Genomic DNA, 21,331 nt, shown 5'->3' with positions numbered 1-21,331 from the left:
TCTTAGCTTCACATTATCCCAACCCCGAGGATCCTGCAAGTTTACTTGAACATATAAAAATTCCTTTGGAAACGTCCTTTATCTCAACTGCCCCAAGATACATGCCCGCAATCAGACTCCAAGCTTATGCCCTCCCCCCACCCCATATACATCTGAAGGGTCCCATGACTGAGGTTTTATTAAATGGTAATAAATGGTGTTTCCCTAGCAACAGCTAGCCCCTCAAAGTCCTGGAAACCTTGCTTCCAAACTACCTTAGAGACTTACTCTATCCCTGACCCCCTCCCAACCTGAGGGCGTGTAGTGAGTTACCTGTCACGACCCCAGCGCAGCTCTTTCTGCCCACGGGTCCTGTCCCCGTGCTTTGATAAAATCACCCTTTGGCACCAAAGGCGTCTTCAAGAACTCTTTCTTGGCCGTCAGCTCCGGACCCCCCCCCCCATCACCCCAAAACTTCATTAATCATTAGGTAAAGGGGAGTCTCTGTTAACAGCTCTCTTCCTGGCACAGGCTCTCCTTTCCAATGCAGATTTCGGCAGTTGAGGGGGAAGCAGAGAGCTTTTCCTGCACCTGCTGGGTTTTGTTTACTTTTTTTTTAATTTAATTTTTCTATTTTACATCCAAATGAGCTAGCATACAGTGTCACAATGGGTTTTGTTTACTTTTAACTTGAAATAATCTTTATGCCAAAGCGGCCCATCTTGGAGCAGCCTGCCCTTGGCCCCTATGGCAACATTAGCAAGACGGGAAAATGTATTTTTTAACATTAACAGTATGAATTACTCTTCACTTGTTTCATTGTCATACGAAGTCAGCAACACTCAGGTCACTTTAGGTACATTGCCACTTCTACTTATTCCTTGTAACATGGCATTAGATTCTTTTTTTTTTTTTTTACGTTCATTTATTTTGAGAAAGAGAGAGACAGAGCATGTGAGCAGAGGAGGGGCAGAGAGAGAGAGAGAGAAAGAGAATCCCAAGCAGGCTCCACGCTGTCAGTGCAGAACCCGACGTGGGGCTCGAACCCACGAACTGTGAGATCATTGATGAGGTTTTGTGGTGACGGCGGGGCTCATGGGGCTCAGAGCTGGCGGCCAGGAGAGAATTCTTGAAGATGTCTTTGGTGCAAAAAGGTGATTTTAGTAGAACACGGGGACGGGACTCATGGGCAGGAAGAGCTGCCTGGACCCTGTGGAGACACAGGTTATATATTTGGGACTCGGGGGAGGTAAAGTCCAGGGGGAGTTTCCAGTGGGATTTTCATCTGCTAAAGAGGACTCACAGGCTAAGCCAGCTGTTGTCAGGCTAAGGTTGTTTTTCCCTCTGGCAAAGCATTAGCGTTAAGACCGTAGGGAGTTCCTGGACTTCAGGCCATTGATGGGGTTGCCTTTATCTGGTAAACCGGTGGGCAATCTTCTCTGTTTAACCAGTGGTTTTGTTGTGCTTTCTTGTTTTTTTGGGTAGCCGGGAGTGTCCAAGGAATATCACACATGTCCCACCCGGGGACATACACATCAGCCTGTCGCATGCTCCCTCATCAATCCCACCGAGTGAACTGGTTACCCGGGGGAACTCTCCCATTTGACTCTGATGAGGGAGGGTGAGACAAGCTGAGGGCAAAGCCCAAGCTAGCAACATCCCACCCCTCCCACCTCACCCCCGCCCCCCATGACAGTGGGTTGGTTAAGTGACATTCCCCAGGCACTCCTAGCTGCCCAGGAACAAAGAGAAGGGGAAAAACAGATAGTTAACTGATAGAGATTCAGTCATGCTAGACTCCATCAGTTTACGAATACCTTAGTAAATTACAAGAAAAGGGCCATCTTCTCAACAGCCTAATTTCCAGAAACCTGTAGACTCAGTTCCCTGGATCCCCTGATATCACCCTCTCCTCCTCAGTGATGTGGGGGAACCAAGGCCAGAAGGAAATGGCAGGTAACATTTCCTTATAACCTGCAGCCCATTGGCAAATACGGAGTGTAACTAATGTTTCTCTAGGCGCTCCCTGCGGTCTTAATGCTAATGCTTCCCTAGAGGGAAAAACAACCTTAGCTTGACAATAGCTAAGCCTCCAGGGATCTGTTAGCTCTTCACATATGGAAATCTCTTTAAGAAACTTCCTCAGGGCTTTATCTCCCCCAGCCCCCAAGTGCCAAGTATATAACCAGTCTCTCCTCCGGGTCTTGGGGAAGCTCTTCTTGGCCCGGGTCCCGTCCCCGTGCTTTAAGAAAATCACCTTTTTTTGCGCCCAAGATGTCTCAAGAATTCTTTCTTGGCCTTGGCTCCAGAACCCCCATCACTCCAAACCTCATCAACTGTTAAAAAAAAAAAAAGAAAGAAAGAAAGAAAGAAAGAAAGAAAGAAAGAAAGAAAAAAGGAGTCTACAGTTTTGATGGGTTTTTACCTCCTATGATGCTTTAAATGAGGCATTTCCAGCCCTGAACACTGAGAATCCCTCCTTTGGAGACCCTCAGGCAGCGCAGAGGAGGGGGACAGGAGACGAACAGGAGTCCCACGGTTGGTTCTTACTGGAGAGAGAAAAAGAAGACATTGGATCCTAGTTGGGGCTCTCTGGCCAGGCCGGAAAGTCCCACAGGATCAGCTAAGAGAGAAGGCGGAAGTTACAACCTTTCTACGGATCATCATTAGATCTAATTAGAAATAGAAGTAGAAATAATTAGTAGAGTCACCTGCTAGTTTCTAACCTCCTCCCCGAATCGTGTCCCCCCAAATTCTTATGTTGAAATCCTGACCCACCCCCCTCCGGATACAGCAGAGTGTGACTGCAGCTGACAAGGCCTTTCAAGAGGTGGTTAGCTTGCAACGAGGTCATTACGGTGGGTCCCAACTCAATGACTGGTGTCCTTGTAAGAAGAGGGGTTGAGGACACAGACGGATGCAGGGGGAAGGCTGTGTGAGGACAGGGAAGAAGAAGACGTCAAGGAAGCCAAGGAGAGAGGCTTCAGAATTAACCGCCTCTGCCTACACCTTGATCCCAGACTTCCGGCCGCCAGAATCGTGAGCGAGTTACATTTTGGTCGGTCGAGCCACCCGGTGGGTGATCCTTCACCACGGCAGCCCTGGCGAATTAAAAAGCGAGGTAGCGCAGCGTGTCCTGAACCGTTATCTGCTTCCACTCGTGTAGGCTGGTAGCATTGATGAGGATTTTGGTGGCCTGGCATTTAAAAATTCTCTTTTCTCTTAGGTTTCTGTGACTATGGGGTTTAGCGGTCGCGTGATAGGGTTGAGGGTGCATGACTAGCCCACGAAGTTGCAGGAAGCTTTCCGAACTGCCTGTAGTGACACTTGTATTTATGTTGTTACTAAGACACATGCGTTCCGTGGATGTGGTGGGAATTTCCATTCCAGGAAGCAATGCTTTCCTATATTAAAGACCGACCGGGATGCCAGTTTAGAACGAGCGTGCTCATGGTTACCACTAGTAATGTGGGTCGGTGCTACCAGCTACACAGGGCTTGGGGTAGGGCTGTAGGGCCTCTACAGCTTCCCTTGGGTGACTGCCACTAAGATACGATGCTCTTAGTCTGTTCAGATTCCTACAACAGACGACCACAGACTGGGAGGCTTATACACCACAGAGATTGATTTCTCAGGGTTCTGGAGGCCGGGAACTCAAAGATCAAGGCGCTAGCAGACTCGGTGCCCGGCCAGGGTCCTTTTCTGTGTTCACAGATGGCTGTCTTCTTGCTGTGTGGCCTCACATGGCAGAAGGGGCGAGGGAGCTCTCTGGGCTTCTTTCCTCTTTTTCTTTTTTATGTTTATTTATTTTAGAGAGAGAGGGAGACACAGAATCCGAAGCAGGCTCCAGGCTCCGAGCTGTCAGCACAGAGCCCGATGCGGGGCTCGAACCCACAAACCGTGAGATCATGACCCGAGCCGAAGTCGGACACGCAACTGACTGAGCCACCCAGGCGCCCCATGCAAGGGCCGCGCCCTCATGATCTAAATACCTCCCAAGGGCCCACCCCCTACTCCCATCATATCAGGCAATGGGATGTCACACATGATATTCAGGAGGACACAAACATTCGTTTATGGCAACTAAAGAATAAGCCATTGAGTTTATGAAAATATAAAGGATAAATATAACAAATGTAGTTATTATTAACACTTGCTTGGTGCAGGTTTTTTATGTTTACTTATTTTTGAGGGGGGTGGAGTGGGGAGGGGCAGATCTGAAGTGGGGTCCATGCTGACAGCAGGCAGATTGACACGGGGCTTGAACCCCCAGACTGTGAGAATCATGACCTGAGATGAAGTCGGATGTTCAACAGACTAAGTCACCCAGACGCCCCTACTTTCTGTGTTTTAAAGAAAGAATAAAACTTGCAAAAACAATAGTGTATTTTTGGTTACAATTATTAGCACCACCCCGGTCCTGCCTGGGCAGAGGACCCAGACTGACCATCAGAGACTCAGGGATGAACACATACGTCTCTCTCTTCCCCTGTTTCCAGACTGGGGATTGCACACAGCCTTGCGCTCAAATCCTTTTCTTAGGGCTATTCTTGGCTCTTCTGTATTTGTCAGGCTTTGCCATTTGATTCTCTGTTCGAAACTTACATTAGCACCGTTGTCTTTCAGAGAGAAAACCATCCTCCCTTTTCCAATTCTCTGGCTTCTCCCTGGCTGTTTCCGCCGTGAAAACACTGCCTGAGTCAGAAAGGGAATGACCGTGTGGCATTGCCATGCAGAACTGCCTTCAGGAACATCCACGGGGTCTCCCGACCTTCCCTGTCTTTGGAAGCTCGAAGCTGCCCCTGTCCCTGGGTGTTTGTGGGCTGTGTGTGGAAAATGCCTGCCTTGTGTGCCTTTCCTCTTCCCGCTGACATTGCCCTGCCCACCGAGCCCTGCCCGGGGAGCCTGTGAACCAGGACGTGATTTCCGAAACGCCTTCCTAAGCATCCCCATTCATCAGCTCATTGATTTTCTTCCTGCAGGCTTTGCAGGTATTTGCTGCAGGTAAGGAAGGAGTAAGGAAGAACCGGACATGATGAAGAGGCTCCCATCTGATGGGAAGACAGAATGAAAAGTACCCCGGCCTCCAGAAGCTGAGGTCAGAACCCGAAGAGAGGGGCTATCTGTCATATGTGTAGCAGAAGACAGGTAGTGAGTGACAGAGCCCCAGCTTGAAAAGGTCGACAGCTGAAGAAGAAACCAGGCAGGTGAAGGAAAACCTTCTGTTTGGAAAAGCCCATTAATTACCAATCGACAGAGGAGTCTTGAGATTGATATGTGACCAGATGTCCTTCTGTTTCTGTTAACAGAACTAAAAACTCCCTGCTTAAAAAAAAAAAAAAAAAAAAAAAAAGGCAGGAGGGTTAAGAGAGCAAGCTTAATAATGGAGATTGAGATTCCCTTGCCTCCCCCATAATACCAAGGGGCCCCAAACATTCTCAGGCCCACCTGATTTAGGAAACTGTGTCAATCAGCATTTTATTTTGCCGAAAGAAAGGGAGTTTAAGAATGTCTCTCCTTGGGGCACCTGGGTGGTTCAGTCAGTTAAACGTCTGACCCTTGGTTTCGACTGGGGTCGTCGTCTCACAGTTCGCGAGTTCGAGCCCTGTATCGGGCTCTGTACTGACAGCAAGGAGCCAGCTTGGGATTCTCTCTCTGCCTCTTTCGCTCTCTCTCTCTCTCTCTCTCTGCTCCTCTCATGCTCGCTTGCTCTCTCTGTCTCTCAAAAGTAAATAAATGAACTGAAAAAAGTCTCTCCTTTTCCACTTGAGCAATAAATGTGTGCAGAAGTCGTTCTAGTCAACAAGACTGTACCGGCTGCATTAGCTTCAAAGTCAAAGACAAGAATGAACAATCCATAAGAAAGGAATATGCTTATGAAGGATAGCCTAGAAGACCCTGAGATTCACACGCCCTGGAGAGGGCAACATTTCTCCTTGCCTACGATGTCTATACTATTTCAAACGCATCAAAAAGGCAAAGTAGTTACAGCCAAGGAGATTGAGAAAAACTTCTGGGTCCAGGCGTGACCGCAAATGCCCCCTGGAAGGGAGAAATCGTTGATGATACACTTGATTATTGTCAGAATTGGTTCCTTTATCTTCCTCGGCTGGAGTTGAGGCTTGCCCATTAAAGAAGAATGGGACAGAATGAACACGGGGAGGATGAGAAATGATAGACACGCCGTAGGAAGAAGATGAGAGAGAGAGAGCTGGGAACTCAAATTCTCATAAGGCCAAGCAACGACGACAAAGTTCCCTGGGCCAGAGTTCTCTTCCGTTCCGCAGGGTGCCTGCCCCATACTCCATATGCCAACAGAAGGTTAGATTTTAAATCTTGGGGAGAATGAATACCTTGTTGCAAAGGAACACTGGCGATCCCCATACTTCGGATCCCCTTACTTTGTGCCAAGTTAGGTGAGACAGAGCACCTCTGGAACCCCTGGAGAGTCCACATCCTAGGGGGATGATGTGACAAGTTTACCTGGGGCAATCTTGTCCCAGGGCATCCCCTCAGCTTCTGGATCCTGGGCTTGTTCTGTTTGTTTGTTTGTTCGATTTCAGGATCCTAAAGAGAAAAGCAAACAGAGCCTCCACGCCCTGCAAATGACAGATGTTTAACTCCTCTGAGGCTTTGTTCTTCACCTTAATCACAGCTACACGAAGAAAAACACCAGCAAAGGCATCATCAGTGAGATGAACGCATTGACCCTCTAGAATATTTATAATTGCACAGGTACCTGGGGATGGGGGTGGGGGTGGGTGGGAACGGGACTCACCCCCTCCTCCCTGCCCACTTAAATTTCTTATTTTGTCTGGCTGCATGGTAGTAGCAGTTTGTGATCAGAAATCACCCAATCTTTGGGTCAGTGTGACCATGGATACCCATTTGACTGCATCCATGCAGATCTTCCCGGAGTAGAGTGGGAAAGAACTAAATGATGGCAGTCTTTGGCGTTTAGTGCAATTGCGAATGTTTAAGAAACCCAGAGTAGGTATTCAGGGCACGGTGTTTAATCCCTTTTGTTGTTTGTTTTTCGTTTTTGTTTTTGTTTAAAGTAGCAAAATCCAGGGAACCAAAGCCACAGGAAGTCTCTGTGGGAGACGAAGGTCAAGTGGAAAGGGGAAAGTGGCCACTTTATGATGTAGTGCTCGACAGGCAAAGCAAATTGCATTTCTCCAGGGAGATTTGCTTAACCCTCAGCAGGTTCAGACAGGGAAACCCATTTGCAAATCCCCAGACAATGATGGTGGAATGTCCTTCTCCCTCCCCCACCCAACCAGGAAACCCAATACCCTATGCTGGGAACTCAGAAATAAAAAGTACTTAGGTCTAGTACGGCAAACATACAAAGGTTTCCATACAAATTTAAATTTCTCAGAAAGGCAGCAAAGAGGACACCATAACAGATCTCTTTTTCACTGTTCCCTCGCGTTAAGAACTCTTAAGGCTGGAGGGGACTTTGTGAGCCACCCCAACCCGTGTCTTCTCATTTTATGCAGAAGAAATCGAGATCCAATCCTTTTTGGAAGAGCGATCTCTAGTGCAAGAATTGTAGGGGCTTTAGTGGAGCCAGAATGTTCCAACACTCACGTTAGAATCAGCCCTGCACATACCACTTGGTGGAATCACATCCTAAATTGTTGACAGGGACGCGGATTGTGTTGTTGTTGTCATAGCTACAAGCTGTGCTGTCATTTCCTGGAACCCAGGGAGTTTTACAGGCAGAGCTTAGTGGAATAATAGAGATGGGTCTTCAGCAACTCACCGACCCATTGGTTGAGTCTCTCCTTTCTGCTCTCCGACCATAGAGCTGTTTTCATTGTCCCATGGCAACTGCGTGGTGGTCCCTTTATTGAGGCCCGTCCCTCCTGGTTCTGGGAAATCATCATCATCCACAACCAAACTCTGACATACCTGCTTTGTTTTATGAGCCAAATTTCTTATGGTGTGTTCTTTAGGGCCCTGGTTCCTTGACATCTTGTTAGATGTTCCTTAACATAAGTATCTCTTGGCCCATAAAGTCTGAAAATTTTGATGTTAAACGAATTTTGATCGGTATAATTTTGATGTGTATAAACATGTTTGCATATTATGCTCCTCTTTAAAAAAATGTTAGTTTATTTTTGAGACAGAGACAGAGACAGAGCATGAGCAGGGGAGGGGCAGAGACAGAGGGAGACACAGAATCCGAAGCAGGCTCCAGGCTCCGAGCTGTCAGCACAGAGCCCGATGCGGGGCTCGAACTCACGAGCTGTGAGATCATGACCTGAGCCGAAGTCGGACGCTTAACCGACTGAGCCTCCAGGCACCCCTTAAGTATGCTCCTTTTGAAAGCATCCACAGTGATATGTTTCATGGAGAAAAATTCATTCATGCTGCTATTTTCTGAAATATTTGTCCCCCCCCCCCCCCCGCCAAATCTCAGCCATGTTTGGAAGCGTGTGCTTCACATCAGCTCTGGGTGCCAGAACAGCCTGACGGATCGTGATGTTCCAGCCGTTCGAAAGATACCGCTTTCCAGCATCAGCTGTAAGTGTGCCTTCCAAGTCCAACCTATTTCAGATTCCAAACATGCTGTGACTTTTGTTCTGGTGAAAGCTGCTGGTCCCAGGAAAGAATGAAGCATGTTCAAGCATCCTTCTTTCCTTCGCTCCATCAAGATGCGCACCGCACAGGGACTTCTGGGGGCATCCCAGGGCTGGTTTGGAGGGGCTCCGATCCGGGAGCCCCTCATATAGTGTCTCAGGATGCAAAGTCCTGGGCTCGACTCCTCAAGGATTCGGTCTTCCAGGAAGCTCGAGAAACCTGGTGGACACAGAGATGTCTCCCTCCTGGCTAAACCTGCCTTCTCTCGCCTCAGTGCCACCCTGGGAAGGCCGGAACGGATGATTTAATCTAGATTTTTTTCAACTTCAGGAAGAAACTTTGTTATTTTGGGGACCCTTTCACCCGGGTTCATTTTTCCTTGCCTTCTCTCCACGCACATTGGCTTGAATTAAGATGTGAGTCCAAAGAGGTCATTCGATCTTCTGACTTTTGGGCTCGGGGCAGTGGCACAAATGGAGTCCTGGTGGTTCCTATGTACGAAGGGTTTTACATAGGGGTTTGGACCCAAAGGCTGTGGTGGTAAATGACGGATTTTCTCTAGAATGGCTCTTCTGCATGTGTCCTGGGTCAACCTTCAGTCATAACAGAGATCGCAATAAAGTGAGTCAAATGAGTATTTTTGTTTCCCCGTGCATGAAAGTTATGTTTACACTATACTGTAGCCTATTAAGTGTAAATAGCATTATGTCTTAAAAAACCAATGCTTTATTTATTTATTTATTTATTTATAGTTTATTTATTTTGAGAGAGAGAGAGCATGCATGCAACCAGGGGAGGGGCAGAGAGAGGGAGGGAGAGAATCCCAAGCAGGCTCCACACTGTCAGCACAGAGCCCAACATGGGGCTCGATCCCACGAACCGTGAGATCATGACCTGAGCCGAAATCAAGAGTCGGACATATCCAACTGAGGCACCTAGGTGCCCCCCAATGCGCGTGTTTTCGTGAAAAAATACTTTATTGCCAAAAAATGCTAACTATCTGAGCTTTCAGTCAGCTGTAATCACTGATTACAGATCACCATAACGCATATTATAATGATGAAACATTTGAGATGTTGCGAGAATTACCAAAATATGACACAGAGACATGAAGTCAGCAGACGCTATTGGAGACATGTCACCAATAAACGTAGACAACGTAGGGTTGCCACAAACTTGCAATTTGTAAAAAATGCCCTATCTGCCAAAGCGCAATAAACAGAAGTGTAATAAAACAAGGTATGCCTGTAAATAGATGGGGAATTTCAGATTCTGGATCCCGGATCCCTGGATCTCTCCTTCTCAGGGACGCAACAGTGGTTTTGAGTGGATAAGCCAAAAACAAATGGTTTATACATCTGATGACGTTGGCAGCCGAGAGCATTTTAGAAGAGTCCCCATTCAATTTCCCTTTCCAGAGGTTGAACCTACCTCTGAATTTAATGGGTAATTATTTTTCAGTAGGAACGTGTACTTGCAAATAAATAAGCACTGAACTTTTGAAACTGTCCCATGGCTTAATTGGAATGCAGTTCAAGCTGTCATCACCCAAGAGGCCAGAATTAAATTCTAGGGAGATAAGCATTTCCTGTCTGACTTCCCTCATGGAGTAGGCTTCGTGCTGTGGGAACTGTGGGAAGGAACGGGCAATGTTGGTTTCTATGTTTGACCAGAAGATGGCACCATCTGGAAACCTATCTCCACATCTCACTAGAAACAAGGAGTTTCTGTTTTTCACAGGGAGGTCAAAGATGCAAAGCAGAGCTGGAAAAAAACCAAATATCGTAAAAGACCATAATTCATACAGTGAAGATTCTTGCTGTCCCTGGGTGTATTTCTTTGGGAGTCCCGAGTGGGGGGGTGGGGGTGGGCAGGGGGAACAGGCAAAAAGAAATCTCGTATGAACATTCTGGGTATTGAAGAGACAGTTTCCCAAGTTCTTTTAGAGAAAGGTACAAAAAAACAAAATGCTCTTATGTTGTCGTAAATAACAGACTGGTGTAGGGAGTGGGGGAAGGACTTTTCATTCCTTTTCTAGAAAGAAACTGCTTCACGATTCCAGTTCCATGACCTTTCCTGCTGCCCCAGAGGAATGGACACTTCCTGACTTGTACAATGAGACCACTTGATGGTTCTTACTCTCATGGTATTTAAGAACTGGGGAGGAGTTTTGAGAACATTCGGTCCAAGTTTTATCCAGCACAGGAATTGATCTCGTAAGTAGATAGTGGAAACACTGTCTATTTGCAAAGCTCACTGGGGTCGATGGTACATTCACACATCTGTCAGTTCATCGTCGGACCCGCAGGTCAGGTTGTTTTAGTTGGACTATGGCCAGCTAACACTCCTAATGCTGTTTCTTGAGTACTTTATTCGTTCACAATCCATTCATTAAATGGATAGTCACTTATTTAATTGGTATTTACCCAAGGCCAGGCACTGAAAGAAATAGGCTTATATCCCTTACCTTACTAAATGCTACAACCACCACCTGAGACACGTTCCATTATTTCCCGTTCACAGGTAAGGAAACTGAGATCAGGAAGATTAGGTAACTTGTCCAAGGGAACACAGCTAGTAAGTGATGGCGGTCACGGCAGGGAGCTTGCTTTGAACCGTCTGATGAACCCCGAGTTCATACACTGAACTACAACGTTCTCATGCTCCCAAAGTGCACGTGGGTGGCCCCTTAGGGATCCTGTCGTCTCACCCTGCCACCTAAGCATTTTTATTTGAACCCTGATGGGCACATCTGCCTTACAGGGCACTGGGACTGATCTTCAGCTCCTCAATCTCACGTCTGCCCCTTCGTCCACATGATAACCCTGCAAATATTTGTGTGTTATGAGCATATCCTAGTACTCGTTCTTAACAATTTTTTTTTTAAGCGAAACAGACCCAGTTTTCTAACTTTTCCTTAAAAGAGATAACTTGTACCCTCTTATTACCCTGCTGGTTTTCTCGGTAAGCTCCTCCTTTGTCAATGTTTCTTTTTTTAAAAATGCCTAAAATGGCGTGACCGGGCTAGGACACAGTGGGTGTGATTGCTTTCCTTGGTCCGCACCGTGTTCTGTCCAGAGTGGGAGGATATGGGCTCTGATGATATGTCTAAAGCCAAACCAGCTACCATTTGTCCCTGTGTAAACCATTTAATCCCCTCTGGATTCTGTTTCCTTATTTGTAGGTCTCTACGCATCCGCTGCAACCTTCTGAGACTCTCCATTGTTCATTCATGGGATATCTGCCTCCCCCGTTAGTCTGTCTTCTGTGAGGGCAGAGGCCGGGGCCATTCTGTTCCACCCTTAAAGCCTTGCTCCGTTCCTGGCACCACCCAGCTGTTTAACTGGCAAAATAATGCATCTGCCACATGGGAGTAATTAAACCCTCTCTTCCTCCTTCACGGGATTGTTGTGCAAAACCAATGAGAGAATACACATAAAAGTAGTCTGCTAAAAACAATGCCACGCCCACTGCATACGCTTTGTGTCTGACTCCATTGCATAAGCTTTTTGAAAAAGTCATGTGATTGCTTTGCAGGGAATACAAAACTCCCAGGGTATTTTTTTCCTTACTCTATTCAGCTGTTCATTCATTCTTTCTTTTTTAAGACCCTACTAGGTGCTCAGACAGTGTATTTTAGTTCAAAGTACTATTTATAAAGTCAGTCAGAGAAAGACAGCTATCCCATGTTTTCACTCATCTGTGGATCTTGAGCAACTTAACAGAAGACCGTGGGGGGAGGGGAGGGGGCAAAAAAAGAAATAGTGATGAACAGAGAGGGACGGAGGCAAACCATAAGGGACTCTTAAACACAGAGAACAAACTGAGGGCTGATGGGGGGTGAGGGAGAGGGGAAAAGGGGTGATGGGCTTTGAGGAGGGCACTTGCTGGGATGGGCACTGGGTGTTGTAGGGAAGCGATGAACCACGGGAATCTACCCCAAAAACCAAGAGCACACTGTAGACACTGCATGTTGGCCAATTTGACAATAAATTATATGTAAAGAAAAAAGACAAAAAACCGAAGTACTATTTATAAGCTCAGCAAATTCCTTTCATCTCCTCGAGTTGCACTATTTTCCTCGTTTAATCCTGGTGGTCCTTCCATTGTTCCATTGACTTACATCACTTACATGTGTACAGTCTAAACCTATTACTGTTACTGCAGTGTGCAGTGACTGAGCTGGGTTTCTACTGCATTAGTTAGACACAAAAATTCCATGCGTTTGTTTCTTACTTATTTGCTGGAAGAATCGTATGGGCGGAATGGGCTCTAGGGGCTGTTTCCAATATACGAAGGTGCTGACGTGTTTTAATTCATTTCTACTGATGGAATAAGAACAATAAAGCATGCCTTAAAGGGATTTAATTACACCAGGGAAAATTTTATCCTGACTGAAGGTTATCAAGTCCCTAGAGTAGCTTGCCCATTTTAAGCTGGAAGGACTCTACAAAGTAAGGAACTTAAGAGAAATTGATACCAGAGATAATAGTGTATTTTTCTTTTCTGCTAGAAGTCTTTTAAAGTCAGTGAAATTCCTTTTTACTTTGTAAGGTTTCCTACCAATGTGTTCCATGGAACTTTCTCTAATTAGATGCCTCACAAAAGACTTGTCCATGACGAGCCCTTCTGGGAGATTTATAACGTACAGATGGGAGATTTATAACATACAGAGAGAAACCAACATAACTTCGTTTAACCCAATCTTGTCCAATCTTGACTTTAGAATCCTTTGGTCACAGACCACCCCGTTTATCATCTTGGGAAATGCATGTGTGGAATAACGTTGGACAGATCTGCCTCTAGTGGTCTCTGCCTTCTAGACGATCTGCTTCATTTGTAGACATACGCTCTTTGCACAACCCTCAGCAAATACAAAAGAGTGGAAAAAAGTCTTTCCTTCCTGTAATTTCAGTTTGAGGTGCAAGTATCAGGTGAGGCCTCAGAATTCTCTTGCAATAATTCATAAAGGTCGGTGTAAGACCTGACCAGACTCCAAAGTCTTTCGGTGTCTCAGATACTCCAAGCACATCCCGTAGAGTTGTCTTTGAGCCATGAGGGCTCTATCCTTTATGCTGTGGCCAATATAGTCAAGGGAAAGCCAGCTATCCTGAGAGAAGTGTTCCTTCCATTCCAGACATTGGGCTTTGGTCCTCTCGGAGAGGGTATGGCGCTAGGTGCCATAACCGCCCAAGCCCCAAACCCTGGAGATCTCACTCTATCCAACACTCATGACATTTTAACTAAAGCATCTGGCCAGAGTCATGCCAAAGGAAAAGGGGACTTACCATTGCAATCTGCATCATCTTTGCTGTGGGGAACTCTACGATTCTACCCTGCTTCTCCCTTAAGGGATTCTCCCAGCAGGGGCTGGTAGTCCTTTTTCCTGTCTTACAGACTACTCCAGTACCATGATTTTGAGACTCAGCCTACTTTGGGGGGATCTCTACTTCCCAGGTCCTTTTCCCTGCCTGTTGCACCATAGACCCAGGGTCACAGACTCACTCCCTAACTCCTCCAGGATCAGAGCCCAATTTTACCCATCAGCCGATAAGAAAGGTTTTCTTTTTGAGCACACACTGGTGGAAACCGGCTCTTCCTGCTCCTCAGCCAGCAGCCATACAGGTGTCGGTATAACCTTGTACTTAATGTTCCGTTTGAGGCAGATTTGCTAGGTCATGTGGTAACTCTGTGTTTGACATTTTGGGGATATGGCAAACTGTTTTTTACAGTGCCGAGAACTTTTGCATGCCGAACGGGAATGTATGAGGCTTCGGATATCTCCACATTGTCACCAGCACCTGTTACCTTCTGTTTGTTTGTTTCTTTGCCTTTTTAGCTGTAGACATCCTACTGGGTGTAAGGTGCTATCTCATTCTGGTTTTGACTTGCACGTCACTAATGCCTAATAACGTTGAGCATCTTTTTACGCGTCTATTGGCTATTCGTAGATCTTGTTCAGAGAAATGTCTCTTCAAATCTTTGCCTTATTTTAAACTTGGGCATTTTATCTTTTTATGTTGGGTTGCAAGATTTTTTAAATATATACTTTGGATACTAGACTTGTCATGTTTGATTTGCAAGAATTTTCTCCCTTTCTGTGAGTTATCTTTTTACTTTATTTTAATATAATTTTTCTAGCGTTGATTTATTTTTGAGAGAGAGAGAGAGACAGAGCACGAGTGGGAGAGGGGCAGAGAGAGAGAGGGAGACACAGAATCCGAAGCAGGGTCCTGGCTCTGAGCCGTCAGCACAGAACCTGATGTCAGGCTCGAACCCATGAACTGTGAGATTATGACCTGAGCTGAAGTCGGACACTTAACTGACTGAGCCACCCAGGCGTCCCTCTTTTTACTTTCTTGATAGTGTCTTTTGACACACAAAAGTTTTACATTTTGAAGTCCAAATTATTAGTTTTTCCTCACACTTTTTTGCATAGTATCTAAGAAATCATTGGCTGATCCAAAGTTGCTAAGACCTATAGCAAAGACACCTCATTTTATAGCTTTAGGTCTTGTCTTTGGTTTTTGATCCATTTTGGGTTCATTTTTGTATATGGCGTGAAGAAGGGGCCCAGTTTCATTCTTTTGCATGGGAATATCCTAGAATGTACTCTTGAACTTCTGTGTTGGGATAAGACCTAGTAAAGTCTCTGCAATTATGCAATTTCCAGATCAGGAGACTGGCTACTCGATTCCAGTTATGAGTATGTGTAACCGGAACTGTGATTTGGATGCCAACTGTTCGGGGCCAGAACCTCATTCTAACAAACCCCAAGGGACTCTTAAATTATCGTGCTGGCTTTTCTATGGAGAGCGTCTCTACAGACCCATGAGGCTTCAGATTATGTTCCAGTGAAGGGGACCATTTTCCAGGATGGAGACATCTTTTAGGCAGATGGAGATTTGGGTGGTGATAGCATTTGGTTAATGGCATTTGGCTTGCAGGGACCTTGCCACATTGAGTCCTGGGACTGAAGATGGATGACACAATGACAGTGTCAGTTCATGGCCCAATTTCAGGGAAGACAGCAGGATTTTTTCCCAGGGAGTGTTCGCTCTCTCTCTTTCTCTTTTTTTGTCCTGTATGCCATCGGCTTCTCAAAATATTAGACATAACAGGGCGTCTCGATGGCTCAGTCGGTTAAGCGTCCAACTTCGGCTCAGGTAACGATCTTGCGGTCTGTGTGTTCGAGCCCAGTGTCGGGCTCTGAGCTGACAGCTCAGAGCCTGGAGCCTGCTTTGGATTCTGCATCGCCTTCTCTCTCTGCCCCTCCTCCACTCACTCACTGTCTCCCTCTCTCTCAAAAGTAAATAAACATTAAAAAAAAATATGAGACATACCAGACCCAGAAAAATGCTAAAAATCCCACCCTTTTCATAAAGGAGATTCAGAGACTAGAATGAGTATCGTCAAGAATTAAAAATATTTTTTTTAATGTTTATTTATTTTCTAGAGAGAGAGAGAGAGAGCGAGAGAGAGAGAGACAGTGAGGGAGACAGAATCGGAAGCAGGCTCCAGGCTCTGAGCTGTCAGCACAGAGCCCAACACGGGGCTTGAACTCATGAACTGCGAGATCACGACCTGAGCTAAAGTCGGACGCTTAACCGACTGAACCATCCAGGTGCCCCTCAGCAAGAATTTTTATTTCTGCTCAGCAATGGATAAGCTAGCTTTTTTTTTTTTTTTTTTTTTTTTTTTTTACCTTTAATGAAAAGTCAGGCTTTGTAATGCTTTCATTGCTGGAATTGGGGTGGGGTAGGTCCTCACTCTTTGAACCATCTCTCTACTCTTGGATTTGATTAATATTAAGTGTTCAGGGGCGCCTGGTTGGCTCAGTCGGTTGAGCGCCGGACTTCGGCTCAGGTCACCATCTCACAGCTCGTGAGTTCGAGCCCTGCGTCGGGCTCTGTGCTGATGGCTGAGCCTGGAGCCTGCTTTGGATTCTGTGTCTCCCTTTCTCTCTGCCCCTAACCCACTCGCATTCTGTCTCTGACTCTCTCAAAAATAAATAAACATTAAAAAAAAAATTAAAAAAAAATATTCAGTGTCCAAAATTTTAATTAGGATCAATGCTTGTGACAAGTTTCCCCAATCTCTCCCAATGAAACAATCACCACTGGAGAGCAATTAAAACGTGAGGCCGCCTTGACCCTGGGTTCAGGCAAAAAGGTCCCACACAGACAGATCGTTTGACTGGGTTCAGGGGTTATTTGGAGCTCAGAGTTGCTGTGTTTCTTGTGAAACAAGCATGGATTGTCATGGCCAGTGTCAAGGGTCTGGAATGGCATGTTGGGTCACCCCTCAGGAGTTGGGCTCCCGTCTGGTGAAGAGCGCCCATCTTTGACCAAAGGCCAGCTCTCAGGATGTAACCTTCCTAGAGAAGGGACGGCTTGTTCTCTTGGCACGAATAAAACTCATGCTGTGTTTGTGTACCATCATGTGCCAGTTCCCAGCAGCGCAGAAGGGACTGAAACATACCACCGTAGGACAGAATCCAAGATGCCAAGGGCCAAAGTCATGTGACCATCCTGTGAATGCAATGGCTTTAAACACTGGGTGGAAAGGGGACAATAGAACGAAGAGCCAGAGATTGTTTTTTCACACAGGGTGAAAGGAAGCCCCATCCCTCTCAGATGAACTTGTCCCTGTGGCATGAGAACATTGTTTCCACTCTATTTATCTCGCTCACTTATTTGCTCTTTGCAAGTAGCTTAAGCAGAGTAAACATCTGAGTGGAATTTATTCTGATTACACTTTTGAATTCCTGGTGGAAAACACAGAATTATAGCTTTAAGAACCTCCCTGCCATGAAATACATATTCATGATCTTTACTCAAGTTACTGGGTCATGACATGCAAACGCGCGAATGCTGGTCGCCCCAGTGCTTGCCATTTAGAGCAGCAGGAATAATAGTTCTGTTCTCCAACTGAGTACGAACACAATAGCAATTTGGACTAAAACGTACATTCACCACCACCCTCCGCCCCAAAAAGCAAGGTGACTTAAGAAACAACCATGTTTTGAGAAAGGAACACATTCTTTTAGAAATAGGATACTCAGGGCACCCGGGTGGCTCAGTCGGTTAAGCATCCGACTTTGGCTCAGGTCATCATCTCGTGGTTCCTGGGTTCAAGCCCCGCGTCGGGCTCTGTGCTGCCAGCTCAGAGCCTGGACCCTGCTTTGGATTCTGTGTCTCCCTCTCTCTGCCCCACCCCCACTCACGCTCGGTCTCTGTCTCTCTCTCTCTCGAAAATAAGTACACGTTAAAAATTAACAAGAAATAGAAATAAGATACAGAGATAAAAATGTAGACACAGACCGATACTGTAGTTGACATGAAGCAAATCTTCACTGATCACATTAGACCTTTAATCCCCATTCCTGTTAGTTTTTTAACATACAAATCAGAGGGGGTCAGTTTTTTCTCATTTCTCTTTACGATTTAGACTTTTACATTCTGTGCTACAGTTTGCTGCTTTAGAGCTACTAAAGCTAACTAAGGTTAGGGCTAACTAAGATTTACAGTTTGCCCACTTTATTAGGTACAGCTTGAAATGCCTGCCTCCCTTCTGTTTCTTCTATTTCCCTCTACTTAACTGAACTAGATTTATTAAATTAAATCAAGGCAAATTACAAGTAGCTGACAATGAAGAGATATAGTGGAGGCAGTCTGCAAGCAGTCATGTCTATGATGATGGTATGTCAACAGTAATGATGTTTCTGTAGTAAAAGCTTTTAAGTGTCCACGAATGGTCATGAATTGTTGTTTCAAATGTGGGGTGATGATGATGGTGGTGCTTTCTCTAACATTTACCGAGTTCTTCTGAGGATGCCAGTATGTGTTTGTAATAGGCTTTCTGCTCATTTCCTCACTTAATCATTGCAATTCGATAACGAGACGGGGGCTCTTATCAACCATTTATTCCACATGAGGAGACCGAGGCTTCATGGCCACAGGAACTTAACCCAAAAAAGCAAGGCAAGTCCGTCATCTGTGAAGGACTATGGCTAATGACAAGCCCCCACCAAGAACAAAGGTGCATGCCAGCAGCCAGGGAAAATCCTAGTTCAGTCTTGCATTTGGGTTTAAAGATTTTAAAGCTTATGAACGGAAAGGATAAATGACTGGCAGAGACCATGTTCAAAGATGGAAATACATTTGACAGGGATTCAGACGGGAAATGGGGCTACTACATCGGACATGGTGAACTACAATTTGGTACAGATGGGGACATTCCCTGTGGATTGAGTCGGTGTGCCTTCCATTTTTTTTTTTTTAAATTTTTTTTTTTAACGTTTATTTATTTTTGAGACAGAGAGACACAAAGCATGAACGGGGGAGGGGCAGAGAGAGAAGGAGACACAGAATCGGAAGCAGGCTCCAGGCTCTGAGCCATCAGCCCAGAGCCCGACGCGGGGCTCGAACCCACGGACCGCTAGATCGTGACCTGAGCTGAAGTCGGACGCTTAACCGACTGCGCCACCCAGGCGCCCCTCATTTTTAAAACTTTAAGTCCTATTTTCCTGGGAATCCTATGGCTCAAAAGAGATATCAGCTTATGTAATAACACTGCATGTGGGCCACCGGACCCTGCACTGCAAAGTGGATAATGAAGAAACGAGAAGAAATACTTTTTGGCTATTTATCTCCAAAGACGGCAAAGGTATCAACAGATGCATGAAATCAGCAGCTAATACCAGACCTCACACTTACCTGAAACGTTCAGGCTAGAATTGTGTCCTCAATACTAACTTCTCAGCTTGACGTAGAGAGCCTCGTGGCAAGATACAAAGAAAGTGGACTCGTTTGTGGGTTGCTGGCAAGTTTCTTGAGCTAGTCTTCCTGTGATAGGTAGGGCACATCATTCGTCATTTGTGATTAATATTTTTGAGATTCAGATGAGGCATGGAGCAGTAATACTTAATGTTTGGTGAAGCGAAAGGAAAGCCAATGGCTTCTGACTTTTTTCCATCTCGTCTCCCTCATTTCAAAACAAATATGCTAATATCGCTCCAAGATTTGTGGCAGATGATTGGGTAATGTGAGCCTGGGGGCTGGGGGGTGGAAATAGACTAATATCAGGAAGAAGAGGATTAGGGATTGCCATGCAATGGGGGGCCCAGCGAGTGAGGAAACAAATAGGGAGCCCGGCGACGCAGAGGGGTTTAGAATTTATAAACATTGTTCATATTTTTTCTCACAAAGTCAGAAGGAGGGAAAGCGAAAAGCAGATGAAGTAAGGGGTCACGGCAGAGAGGAAAACACTCAAGAAAACGTCCAGTGCCTCATCTACTTGAAACTTACATATATGCCAATTGGAACACTCGGAATCCAAGCAAGAATAAGGAGCAAGGAAAACGCTTTTCCCATTTGCTGAGTGGTCATCAATAAAAGGATATATCTAATTTTGTATTGTTGTTTTCACAAGCATCGCGAACAGAAGGCTTTCATTTGTGAAGAGCAGGTCTGGAAGATTGTGTCTGTACTTCCCTCTTATTTGGTGGTTCCATAGACTGCGGGACAATTTTATCCTTTGGATGAACTCTTGATAAAGCTTGAACAAAAGTCAAAATTTCAGCCATATTCTCTGCTCTCTCTCTCTCCTTTCTCTCAGAAACCAGAGTTGACCAAAATCTGACCAAAACTCAGATTTTTAAAAATGTTTATTTATTGAGAAAGAGAGAGAGAGAGAGAGTAGGGGAAGAGGAGAGAGAGAGGGAATCCCAAGCAGGCTCTATGCTGTCAGCCCAGAGCCAGACGCAGGGCTGTGAGATCATGACCTGAGCCAAAACCAAGAGTCAGATATTTAACCAACTGAGCCATCCAGGCACTCCCTCCAAATCATTCAGATTGACCAGAAAGCCAGAGCCTGGGGCTCCACTCGATAAGTCATCTGGCTCATAAATGAGATCCTAGTGTTGAAAGTCTATAGAGTTTAGCTAAAAAAGGAAGACCCCCAACAATGGGCTTGGAAAAGTTTTGGAAGTAAAAATGCTCCTTGACATCCAAAAAACAAAAAAGAAAAAAAAAATCCGAATGGAAAAAGCAAGAGAAAGCAGAAACATGAACAAGGCCATTCTAAGTCACTGGTCTTTGGGTGGATTTGGGTCAGGGTCACAGACCCAGTGGCCAGCATTGGGCTGTTTGAGAAGTTTCAGGGCTTTGCAAGCAAGCCATTGTAGAAGCATGACTCACTGCACGGTGAATCATTTGAAGCCTTCAGAACTAGAGATTAACCACCAGGAACCTGGCCCATGTTTGCAAGAAGTGGCCCAGGCCATCCAAACAGAACAGAACCACAACCTTCACCTCCACTGTGGGACATTCCATTTAGTACAGGCCATCACAACCCCTGGAATGTTCCTGTATTCTTTCCCACGGCTTACATAATTCAGGCTTCCACAGGTGAAGAATTTTATTCTGTACTATTTTACTATTTAAATTGAGAACTTTTTCTTGGATATGCTCGGTGGCCGGAAGAGAGCTCAGCGCTAAAGGCGGACAGAAGGGGGAACATTTGTAACTTTGAAATAACAAAAACCACAGTTTCCCCTTTAAATAGTAGAGCTTTGTTTATTTTTAAAAACAGCTCTTTCTACAGCTGCACAGAGCACCAGATGTTCTTGCTGTGAGGTTTGGGCATAGAAAGCCCTTGGAGGCGCCAAGCTCACGTTTGTTTCCAGAACGCCCACCTACTCTCTCCCTTTCCATATTGTTTACAGGAAAAATCCATTATTCTTAACCACCAGGCAACTTGG

The 21,331-nt window shown here is 45.6% G+C and overlaps 1 long non-coding RNA gene across 1 annotated transcript; it reads right to left on the bottom strand.

Moving 5' to 3' along the window:
• Positions 1 to 491: 491 nt before the first annotated feature.
• On the bottom strand, positions 492 to 19,517 carry LOC109277033 (uncharacterized). Its single transcript, XR_002084960.2, has 3 exons — positions 19,287 to 19,517; positions 2,405 to 2,528; positions 492 to 1,189 (listed from the first exon to the last, which is right to left on the bottom strand). It is a non-coding gene; the product is annotated as an uncharacterized LOC109277033 (long non-coding RNA).
• Positions 19,518 to 21,331: the final 1,814 nt, after the last annotated feature.

This window comes from Panthera pardus, unplaced genomic scaffold (assembly GCF_024362965.1).
Source record: "Panthera pardus isolate Hobbes unplaced genomic scaffold, ASM2436296v1 HiC_scaffold_3, whole genome shotgun sequence".
Taxonomy (NCBI): domain Eukaryota; kingdom Metazoa; phylum Chordata; class Mammalia; order Carnivora; family Felidae; genus Panthera; species Panthera pardus.
The sequence above is the reverse complement of the archived record's forward strand: the minus strand, read 5'-3'. Positions and strand labels throughout refer to the sequence as shown.